The sequence below is a fragment of the Centropristis striata genome, chromosome 9 (assembly GCF_030273125.1).
Source record: "Centropristis striata isolate RG_2023a ecotype Rhode Island chromosome 9, C.striata_1.0, whole genome shotgun sequence".
NCBI lineage: Eukaryota > Metazoa > Chordata > Actinopteri > Perciformes > Serranidae > Centropristis > Centropristis striata.
This window is the reverse complement of record NC_081525.1, coordinates 38198914-38211108: the sequence shown is the minus strand read 5'-3', so window position 1 is coordinate 38211108 and position 12195 is coordinate 38198914.

The window sequence follows — 12195 nt, the reverse complement described above, 5'->3', positions numbered from 1 at the left end:
ATGTCAGCATAATGACATGTGAGTATTTAAAACAAATAGTCCCGTTGACAGCGATGGATATAAGACCCTGACCAACTGGTGCCAAACCACCACTTCTCTCTCCCATCCCCTCCCTTTCCTCCTCAAAACCTGTGAGGTAGAAAATAGGGAGATATGAAGAGGTGGGGATGGAGGGAGATAAGCGGAGGTGGAGATAGAGACAGGTGAAAGAGGTTAGGGTCATAGCACATGCTCCTCTTGGCCTTCGCTCGCCAATGTTGTTTTATTAGCCCTGTCAGATTGTAATTTGCCCAACGGTAAACATACAGAACGGGCTTAATTAAGAATTTTTGAACGGGGATACGGTCAAGTCCGGAAACATTAGAGAGATGCAACCGGGTGTCGTAAAGATTGATTGAGACGGAGGATGGAAGGACGTGGTTGGAAACAGAAGGTGCAGGGAGGGGGGTGGGAGTGGTGTGCATGTTACAATAGAGGGGTATTCTTGTGTTGCTCGGGGCAGTAGGGTGAGATAAGTTTGGAAAGGTAGAGACAAACGATTTTTAATGCATTAACAACCCGGCTGTGCGGGGCAATAACAAGGACAAGATCAGCGCTAAAATGTTTGACATCCTGCTTCGAGATCAATGCATCCCGGACAGGGCACACACAGACGTAGGCCGCATATTCACCTCCACTACCGGCACAGATAACACACACACACACACACACACAAACACACCAACCTTAGCAGGGCACAGAGCATGTGGGTGGGTGCATGAGTTAACAGCCTTCAAACCTCAGGGCGATGTGTAGAGGATAAAAAACAATACCTATATCCATAACAATATCCGCAGGTAAAAGCATCTTTAAATCAAAACAGAGAGAGGGAGCATCTGGAGTGGATTGTTGAGAGCTGTGCAGACTACGTAAAAGCCCAGCAAACTAAAAGAGTAATGAGCCTATCCATATCTCCCTGTGGACCTTAAGTTTGCATTCAATACATTATTTACAGCTGAATTTTTTACTGAGGTATAGGTTCCTCTCAGGGGTGTTTACAGACTAGTGCTCTAACTGCTTTCCTTTGTCTGCAGTTGAGCAACCGTCAGATTTAATGCTCCCAGCTCGTTTCCCCACATTAGGAAGCCCGCATATGTATGTTTTATATGAAGCTCGGAGTTATTTGAATAGTGCTGTTGGATCTTCTCGTGAGAGAAAGATGCATTTGGAAAATAAGAGTTTAATCTGCACTTTTTGTTAGCCAGATATACATAAAAAGTCATTTTTTTGTGAACTGACAAATCCAAAATAACCTGCCTCAGAATACACCCCTGTTCCTTTCAAAATAAGTTCTCACAGTGTCACTAGGAAATTCAAAAAGTTTGAATAGATGTTTTATAAACAGCAAAAGTATGTTGGGAATACTGGACCATGATATCTTACAAATGAAACATTTATATCCTTTTAATTATTCACATTTGATCATGTATATAATACAGCGATTACTAAATAATTTCCTCCTTTCCGTTCTTGCTTTGTTATGCAGTTATGGTGAGGGACACTTCACCTTCCTACACATCGACAGAGAAAATTTTAATGTTTTATATAATTATACCATATTCATAAAATATTTTGGACGTGATAATCATGTAGTAAAATTCTGATATTGTGACAGCCCTGGTTTTAAATGTATACAGAAATTTGTGGGGAACAAACTCAGACATGATTTTGATACCTGTCATTACAAAAACAACAACATCAAAAAATCTTAATGTACCAACTGGGCTTTTTAGTTTTTAACGCGTATATGATGTGCATTTGTTTGCATACTCTTTTAACGCTCTTTAGTGTCTAAAAAGGGTGCAGGTTACCCAGCTTACCCTCTTACTTGAGGGTTTATTAGTGTTTCATGCATATGATGTATTTTGTGACCATTGGAGATGCAGATTTGGCTGTGCTTGCATGTTAGGATAATGTTTGAGGTGTATGTGTTTGAGTGTAAAAGCATGGCTTGCTGTTTTTTTTTTTGGAAAAAGACATGGCCAAAGAAATCAGATATTGGCAGGAATTCAGAACAGAAGACCTGCGCTGTAAAACTCAGAATATACAATGTGCTTACATTAAATGTAGCTTGATTTTCGATTTAAGGAGGTTAAATGTAATGTCAGTTGCAGGATTGTGGAGCAAATTATTTGTCTGTGTGTTGCTTTTAAAGCACCGTCTTCTAGATCTGAAGGATTTTTTTATAATAAGCCCCCCTCCTCCTCCTCTCCCAGCCAGAATACACACTCGCTACTGTAGCCTGAGAAGTCCCTGCTCCCTTTGTCTTTGTAGTTCAGCAGCTCTCGTCCAAAATACTGTAACTTCTGGGAAACGGGGAGGTCTCAGCTCTCTGCTTAGAGAGCACAACAAGCAGAGACTCTTTCTCCATCTCTTTATGACGCTTTCTCTCTCCCTCTGTCTTTGTCTCTCCCTTTTCAAATAGACTATTTGTCATCGCTGAAATAGAGCATTTTAAAAATTCAACCTGGAGCCAACCCCCACCCTAACTCCCCTCTATTCTCACTCTCAATTCCCCAGACTCTGGCCAGCTACGATCAATAGCCTATTGATCAACTCTCTCCATTCCCATTACACACCAGTGCCAAAAGAGCCAACCATTTTCCCTGAAAAGCTGATCTGGAGCATGTTTGCAATGGTAAGGTTTCTCTAATTTCAGCGGGTTATTATTAAAAGTGAACAGTGTGTGAGTGCTTTGGTGCTCTGTGAGGTTGAGTGGTGAAAGTGGCAGAGAAAGGACCTGCAGTTACCTTTCAATTGAAAGGTATTGCACTGAAGTAAAGCAGAGTATGGTCCTCCACTTAAGTAAAATAGGAAAGGTGAGAGCATTACCACATATGTAGAAAGTAATTCCTTTTCCAGTTGTTTCTACTTCATTTCTCTCCCCCGCCCTCTGTCTTTCTCCCCTCTCTCTCTCTCTCTCCATAGACAATGCTACGGGCAAAATCAATACTGGAAAGAAAAAAAAGAAGGCATATTTTTAGCCTGTTATTATATGAGCTGTATGAGGAAAACAGTGTTTGTGGGAAAGACAGAAATGCCAAGGTGCTGATAAGAGAAAGATTGGGTGGGAGAGATACAAAAGAAGTGAAAGAGTGAGAATGATGGTGGTGGGCTGTGTAAGGGAGAGTCTAATGGAGATGGATCAAACGAAGGTGGAGATAAGATGGGGTAACTGTGAGAAAATGGCTGATGTCTTGACCAAGGGATGTGTAGCCGGCAGGGGAACGACTGCGTGAGGATGTGTTGATGAGGTTTTTGAGGGTGTTTAATGTGAACAATCAGGACACATCTAAACTCTCATTTGTTGTCAAACAATTCATTTACGCTCATTGGTTTGTCTGCTTTTCACTTCTACAAGTGAGCGCCTTCCTCTTTCAGTGCATGAGCCCATATAACACTTATGGCACAGCAACACAGTGGTGCTATTAATACCTTCTTATGCAGCTTTGCTCCACCTCTGTGCAGGTTTCTGCTCTCTGTGGATTGCTGTATACTTGGACCACACCACAGCCCCTCACTTTCACTCTTTCTGCCAATGGCTTTCTGATGGACTCCCTCTCCCTAACCTCTCTTCGGGCTCACCTCTGTTCCGCTGTCAGTCAACCTGTAACCCTCCTCCTATTGGCTGGAGATGCTCTGTTGATCAAATGGCGGGGCCGTGCAATTGGCCAGAGAGCTCAGGGGGGAAGGAAGGAATTGATTTATCTGTGGTATTAGGGGATCAATTAATCCCCATTGTGTGTGCCAGCACAGATAGTCCGATGTGTCTTATTTGGTATGGCTTGTTTCTGCTCGGCCAAGATAAGAGTCTCTCCCATCACTTCCCTCTATGAGTAACAAATCAAATCAAATCGAAAGGGATGACGGCACGCAGAGGGTTCCTCCCCAGGCTGTGGCTGGCTGATCACAATAAGGGAAGGCCATCAATATGAAAAGTAGTCTGTGCAGAATAAATGCAGCTCATTTGAGGGCTGAGATGTCTGCCCCGTTGCCATGACAATCCAGCATGAGGATGTAAACTTCTTAAATAACGTGAACTGTCTCATGACATGATTACAATTGATCAATAATGTTTCTTTCAAATATCACAGGAATACAGTGTGCGTACAGCTAGACTGCAACCGTTAGAGGAAAGGTCCAGAAACCTTCAAGTCTTTCTTAAAGGTACACTACGCAAGAACTATCCCTGAATGTTTGATAACACAACATTCAAATTTGGCCCCTCCTCCACAGCCTAATAAAAGTGAATGCAAATCCCAGATTCACTCTCAATTTGGAACAAACTTTGTCAGCTTGATGTTTTCCATCAGTAGTTTTTTTCAGCGCTGTGTCCGTTATTTTTTGTAGCTTCATGCATAAAGAGTGATGCCCAGAAACGTCCCGAACACAGCAAAATTAAAAGATGAATGAAAATACAGACAGAGGGGAGGCTATCTGCACTGCCACATACTTTTAGTGGGTCATGCGTAACTATTGAGAGGGATTAGTTTTGTCTTTACATTGTTTTTTTGGAATATAATGCATTCTATACCTTTAAAATAATCCCCACATGCACATAGCTACGTTGAAAGAATTCTTGGTTAATATTGCACTTAAATTTTCTTAGACTGCTGAAGCCTCGTATATGCTTCGGCTTAATTTTTGGTAACAAGCCCTCAGTGAGGACTGTGGATTTGTCCCTCATCACTTTTATTAAAATAATTGGAAGGGGTTTCTTCACATCCAGTATGGACTTTAGAAATCAGTAAGATAGACTACTCAATACCTTTAAGGTATAGACCGAAATAACCCAGAACCACAAATCAATCTTACCACATAGTATCAAAACTTCTCCAGTCAAACTTTACCTACATTCATGGCCCGTAGTCAGGACTACCTTAATCGAGTAAAAGTTCAAGGTTCAAGGTTCAAGACCTGGTTCGGTGTCTTTCCTATGGTAATATAGTGATAAATAAGTTAGGATGGACATATGGACATGACTGATCCCAGATCAGCTGCTAAGAACAACTTGACTTGTTGTCATTAGCGAGAAAAAGACAATTCAAGTCCAACCAGACACAAGTCCAAGACAAGTGCAAAAAAAAAGTGGCCTTGCAACCGAGACCGTACTTGAGGACTACAGCCCTGCCTGCATATGATCCTTCTTGTACCCAGATTTAGAAAAAAAATGTATGGTTTTGCTCACAGCCATCAGTTCTTCGAATGAATGTGATGTTTGATTGGCCCTTGAGCATCGCAGTATCAACCAACACAGTCTGTGGTGTGGTGAATCCCAGAGAGTTGGTGTGGTGGTGACATTTTTCACATTTTAATGCTTGCATTCACTGAATGAAATAGAAAAAATGGTATAAAAGAAAATATTCTATTAGTACCAGTATCACTTAAACCATACTGGTATAGTAATGTTTTTCACCCAGCATCACTGGGTTTTGGACTATTCATGAAGAGAAGATGTCACCTTGAGTTTGCAATTTTTTTAATTGATCAATGCAGAAAGTATTAAAGATATTCAAAAGATTAATCTATACTAGAAATCCTCTTTAGTTGCAGGCCTACGTGCATCTTAATCGTACATGATGCACATAAAGAAACAGCACCAAGAACTGAGAAAAATACAGGAGGAATGCAAGTAACATACTGTACTGCACATATCTGAGTGGGAATGCAATCATAGCCAGGGGAGGAAGGGAAGAAGGGTCAATGGACCGATAGTTGCCGATACTAGCTACGAGATGACAGTGAAAAGAAAAGGTAAGAGAGACTAGGATAGAAGTGGGTGCTAATTCCTACTTTTCAGTTTAAATAAAGATTGGAGCTGGATAAAAGCCATTAAGGGAGAAATCAGACAGGGCATGCTATGTAGGACAAGAGCTGACTGCAGGGAGGTGAGTGGTGGGATCGATACTCAGTCGATGCGCTCAACACCCAGCTCTGCGCACACACACACACACACACACACACACACACACACACACGAACGAGGGGCATGTGGTATTGCCGGGCATCTGCATGTTTGTGTGCACAAGTGTGTGTGTGCAGCAGTGACTAATGGAGAAAGAGAGGGAGCCCGGAGAGAAAGAGTGCATGCAATATACAATTAACTCTCTCTTGAGTGAGGGAATATTAAACACAGGCTGCTTGTGCGGACTGTAATTTGTAGTGATAAAAGTATTAAAGTAAAGCACTTGGACAAAGATGGAAGGGTGGACAGCTGCAGAGATGGATTTATTTTCGGAGGCACGATACAGTTAACAAAGATAGATGTTTCAAAAGAGCGTCTTCAGCCCGAACTGGAGCCTCAGTACGACTGCAATCACTCTGCATTCTGTCCTCCCCTCCTCTCCTCTCTCTTCTTCTCTCCCTCTTTCTTTTACCTTCTCCCTCCCTCCTCTCTCTCTCTCCCCCCCTGCCTCCCTTCCTCTCTCCCTCTCTCTCTCTCTCTCTGTAGAATTGATCGACTATGTCTCCTCAATCCATCTCTCCCTCTGTCGCCTAGCAACGGGTGCTCTATCGGGTGTGGAGGGTGGGAGTTTCACTAGGGGAGGGGTGGGAGGAAGAGGGGTAGGAGGCGAGGGGAGGGGGGGCATGTATGGGTGGATGGGAGGAGGTGGTGGGGGGGTTAAGCAAAAGCCAATTGTACTTGATTCCACATTTATTCTGACTGATACATGTTTCCCTTTCATACCCTGACTGTGAGGTTTCTCCTGATGAATATAAAAAACAAGATAACAAAACGATACTGGCAGAGAGATTTTTCACTATTTATTCCATCTGGAAGAAAAAAAAGAAAACTGCAGTTGTAGCACACCGAAAAAATGTTTGATATCAGAGCCAGGATGACTAGTAGTAGGTCACTGGTTCTGTTTTGTGTATGTGAATGTTACAAATCCGACCGAGCGGTCCACCACTTTCCCTGAAGCTGTGTCACTGTTTCATACAGTGAGTGAGCCGTCTCTGTAAAAATACAAAAGCACACTGTGGAGCGAGCTTGTGCTTTAAATGTATCTACGCCTCCTGTTTTCTGTCTCTGCACAGAAAAAAACTTCCAGGGTATTTTGGCACATAAACACAGTATTTTTAAACAATCCACACTGCCTCTTTTTTTTGTTAAACCTAATTAAAACAAGTATTTTGCTGCAGAATTAAAACAGTAAAATGTTGGGAGTATAATGAACCCCTGTGGCTATGAGAATCATTGTTGATTGCATGAATATAATTTGAAACAAAAAGCTGTTAAAAATGGTCCATGTACAATCCCTGAATGAACATGCATATGGGAATAAGAATAAGTGTTGAGCAAGAAGCATTGTTCTGTTTTTAAGACCTTATCCTTTTGATCTACACTTAATGTCTGATCCCCTTTGAGGAAGATGTGTAGGCTATTCTTTAAGCCTAATAAATCCAGCCTTAGCAGTACTTAAGAGGGGAAAAAGCTGTGTGGTTTAAAACCAGTAGGGCAGGGGGAGAAGAACAATGAATAATGCTCTTAACTAGCTTGTGAGATAATACATACACATTAAAATCTATAATCATTCTAATCTCCGATCTTTGAAACTGAAAAAAACATATAGATATTTGGGCCTTGGCTGAAAGCTATCATATACATTTACATTACAATCAATGCTTGTTTTAACGCAGAATCTAAAAGCAAAGAAGCACAGTGTGTGTGTGTGTGTGTGTGTGTGTGTGTGTGTGTGCACGGAAGCCAAAATCAACAATATATAATTATACATTTGGACAATGTACTGTGAGTTGTATTGATGATAGCTTTCACTTAAATACATTCTCTCTCTCTCTCTCTCTCTCTCTCACACACACACACACACACACACACACACACACACACACACACACACACACACACACACACACATTCCAGCATGTACCTGAATGCCTATAGCTCACTACAGTTACTGTGCATTTATATCGTCAGTGGAATACAAGACAGCTGATGGATTAAAGATAAATGTTAAAAATGAGTCTGAAGCAGTTTCTATTTGCTTCTATTCAGCTCGAGTCAGTTGACGTTTCCCATCAATTTAAAAAAAAGAGGTTTTGTCAAATATGTACATCATCTATCCATTTATCTAGACATACATACAATTTATAGGAATTCTGAGACATCTATATACCATTCAAGTAAATATAGAGTGCAATTATGCAACAATTAAAATTTACAATGGGGGATCAAACACACACACACACACACACACACACACACACACACACACACACGAATAAAAGTAATAGTAATAAATTGATATTTTTTTCATTTCTATTTTTTTTAATTATATTTATATTTTTCCTTAAATCTTGAATTATCTCTGTTGGCTGACTTTTTAAAAAATTGTATTTTTATTCTTATTCATCTCACTTTATTTTTTCACATCACCTCCATTACAATAGCATGGTCCTCTCAATAGTGTACTATTTTAGATTGTTTTAAATTTTCAAAATAAAAAAAAAATAAATAGAAAAAAATAAAGTAACATATTTGGTGGTAATCTTATGTTAATTTGGGTACTTTATTCTAACTCTGCAAAGACTACAATTAAAATTACATAAAGGCCTGATTCTCCAGTCTTATTTCTCTTGTTTATAATTTTTGCTGTCAACACAATAAATATAGAAATATCCAGCCGTTTCATTAGCACTTTGGGGCCTTGCCTGCTGAAGTTCGAGGTGTCCGAAAAGAAAGTGAAAAAGCAAGTTAATCCGTATAACATTTAGTAATCCAGCCCAATCGGATCGATGGCCTATTGAATGTGTTTGTGATTAGTAGCTCTATTGATTGCAGTGACATCATGTGAACACACCGGAGTGATGGTTATTTCGCTAACGGCGTGTCACAATCTAAATATATCTGCAGGGTTTCAATGACCTTTATGACAAATAAATAAATAAATATTTTTCAAAATTGCTAGTGTCTCAAACTGCGTTTCATTCCGATAAATTACACGACACATACAGACGGGAACCTTTATTTCAACACATTTGTCCTTCGACAAATTGGCCAAATGTCAGAATAGTGAAAATAGCTTCACGTGCACAAGGAAATATATCAGTTTAGAATATCCTATCAAAATAAAAGCTTATGGTATATTTAAAAATATATATTTTTTCAGTCCTTTATAGGCTATATAATAAGGATTTTTATTTTTAAAAAAATAAATGGATGCTTTTCTAAACTGTCCTCTGTAATGCATGCCCAAATGTATTAAACAAGGATTATTTGTAATAAAATATATATAGCCTAAACAAACATTTGACCCTGTTCATTATGGATTACAGTCTTTTGGGGGGCAGGCCAGGCTTATTTCGCACCTGTTGTCCTAAATATTTGTAAAGCCGTTACACACACACTCTCACACACTCTCTCTCACACACACACATAGGCCTGCTGTATTAAAGCGCCTATTTCTACATAACTTGACTTTCATTTTGAGTGAAACCAAGAGCAGAGCAGAGATGTGCGCCCAATTCTTTCTGCCAATCGATCACACTGCGGATAGATCGATATGGCACCAGGGCTATTGATCACCACAGCCCTCTATTGCATGGGCGCTTTCAAATGCAAATGTACCTAAATAATAATCTGTGGCAACACACTAATTCCTTAACAAACTGCAGGAAAACACTTTACAAACAAAACCATTCAATGTGCAAGTGATTAAAAAAAACATTTAGGCCTGTTAAATTTCAGCTCTGACTGTGAAACAAGCAGTTTTATCAGTAGGCTGCCGTTTAAAGATTTAACAGGACAAACAGGTAACATTCAAAATGCAGGGGGACATTGATTTGGCCTGTAGCCTGATGAAAGTTAGGAAAAATGTTTCAAGGCAAAGCCATAAGTTAAAGGAGTAGCTAGACAACAGAAAAAAATAACTTGACAATATTTAGCTAAAGAAAAATAGCACACAATAAATGCAAAATAACTGAAGTGTTTAGTGGGGTCAACTTGTTAGAATTATGAATGATAATTAAGCGCGTAAAATATACTTTATGTTAAGGATATTCATGTAACTCTCTCTTTCATCACACACACACGCACGGTTTCTTAATGTAGAGCCATAGGCAAACAAGGCAGATGTTTCCAACAAGGCCACATCTGTGTGTGTGTGTGTGTGTGTGTGTGTGTGTGCCCGTCCCGCTGACTTGCTCAGAGGCCTGATCAATGCGACATTACTAAACGCTGCTGCTTAACTTTTGCCAATAGCCAGATTCAAGTAAATATACTTTAGAATACATTAAGCGTGATGCATCAGCCACGGAGTCATTCAAGAAGTCATGAAAAGATTAGTCTGTCTCTATCGAGTGATTCCTGGGAAAATACACCAGCTCATACGGGAGAAGTTGACCCAATAGAAACACCTCTCATTAACACGCTGTGTTTATAGAAATAATTTAAATACTTTTGAGGGATTGGGGGGTTGACTTTTCTTTTTTTGCTGCATAAAAAACATACTCCTATAAAATCATGATGGGTGTTCTTTTATTTTTTTAATTATAAGGATACTTTTTTAAATCTACACGTTACTCTCAGTAATATTAACACGTCTAATAATATAAATAATTTGCAATAGAGTTATTATTTACTATAGGGAAATATAGATTGTGTGTGCAGCACTCAGCCAAATGAAAAGCTCAGCTTAAACTTTCCAGCTGAGTGCTATGTGGTCATTTCCTGTAATGAAACTGCCTGTTGAGACAGGTCAAACACATCACAGGATACACCCAACTTAAACCATTCGAGCACAATGCATTTTGGGTGCTATCGATCCTTCAGAAATGCATTGAGGGAAGCTCCGGGTTCAGCATTGATTAGTTGATCAGCAAACGACAGCAGTGCTTAAAGATAAAAACAAAATGCTCTGGGCCTCATAAAAAAACTCAGTGACTTTAAAACACGCTGTACTGAACTACTAACGTCCTATAGAAAATATTACAACTTTTTTTTAGGAATAGGGTTTTATATTATTAATAAATAAATTAGGGTTTTAAAAAAGGCTGCTGCACATTCCCTGCAGTTTGTGTGTGTAAAGTCGATGCCAACGTGGTGCTGAGGCCACCGCTGTTATTAATATGAAATAAATCACCAGGTCTCTGCGGCATCGCCCCAGTCACACCGCAGATATCGACACAGTTAATATTTCATATTGTATTCGCCATAGGACATGCTTATTTAAGTATTCGAAAACAGTACATTAAAATACAAATTAAAACTGAGCTCTAGGCGGACACATGGATTTTTATGTGTGTGTGTGAGGGGAAAAATAGCTGGATTTACTTTGCATTCAAATTTTTATTTTGGCTGGCTGAATAAACGATTTGACCAAGCTGCATGAAATAAAAGAAAACAACATTGATTAAAATGGGAAAAGTACACTGATCAGGTCCCCACGCCCCTTTGACCTGCTCTTTGAGCTCTTTTTATCTGTTAACATGTTGGTGCAGTGGAGCCCAGAGAGAATTAAAAAAAAAAAAGAACTGAGAGGGTGAAGTTTACAAGTTCTTAGTGGAAGTCTCAAAGTTTCCAGCGCGTTGTTTTGGGTTGTAAACCCTGGTGAATTAGGAGCAAGGAGCCAGCAATGAAAGTTAACATCCATCACCACCGCGACCAATAAGCTGCTCTGGCCGGCTGGCTGAGCACAGATGACGGATTCGCTGCTGTGCGGGCTTCGGTAATTCATTTTCGATAGCAGTGGTTGCTGGGATCAATACAGGGACATTAACCCAAGCGGACACTGCTGTTCTCCTGATGGCACAAGCCAAAAGCCACCATCCCCCGTTGGCAATCAGCAAAGACACACTTTTTAGGGTCATTATTTGGGTGGAGAGGAGCTGTGTGCCAAGGCCGCTGATATCACAATTCATCAGTGGAGTTATGGATGGCCTTGACCTAACTGTTGGTAAACACTGGTCAGGGAAATTATTTTATGCAATTTGCAAATGATTAGTGATGCCACTTCCTGGATTGTTAGACTATTTTTTTTCAAGCTCCGGGTCGAAATCTTAATGGCCTCATTTTACATAACATCGGTGTAAATGCCAGGGCTCCTGACTGGGTAACAGGATTCACATTGTTCACAGAGCAACTACAGGCCTACTGACACACACACACACAAACACACACACACACACACACACACACAC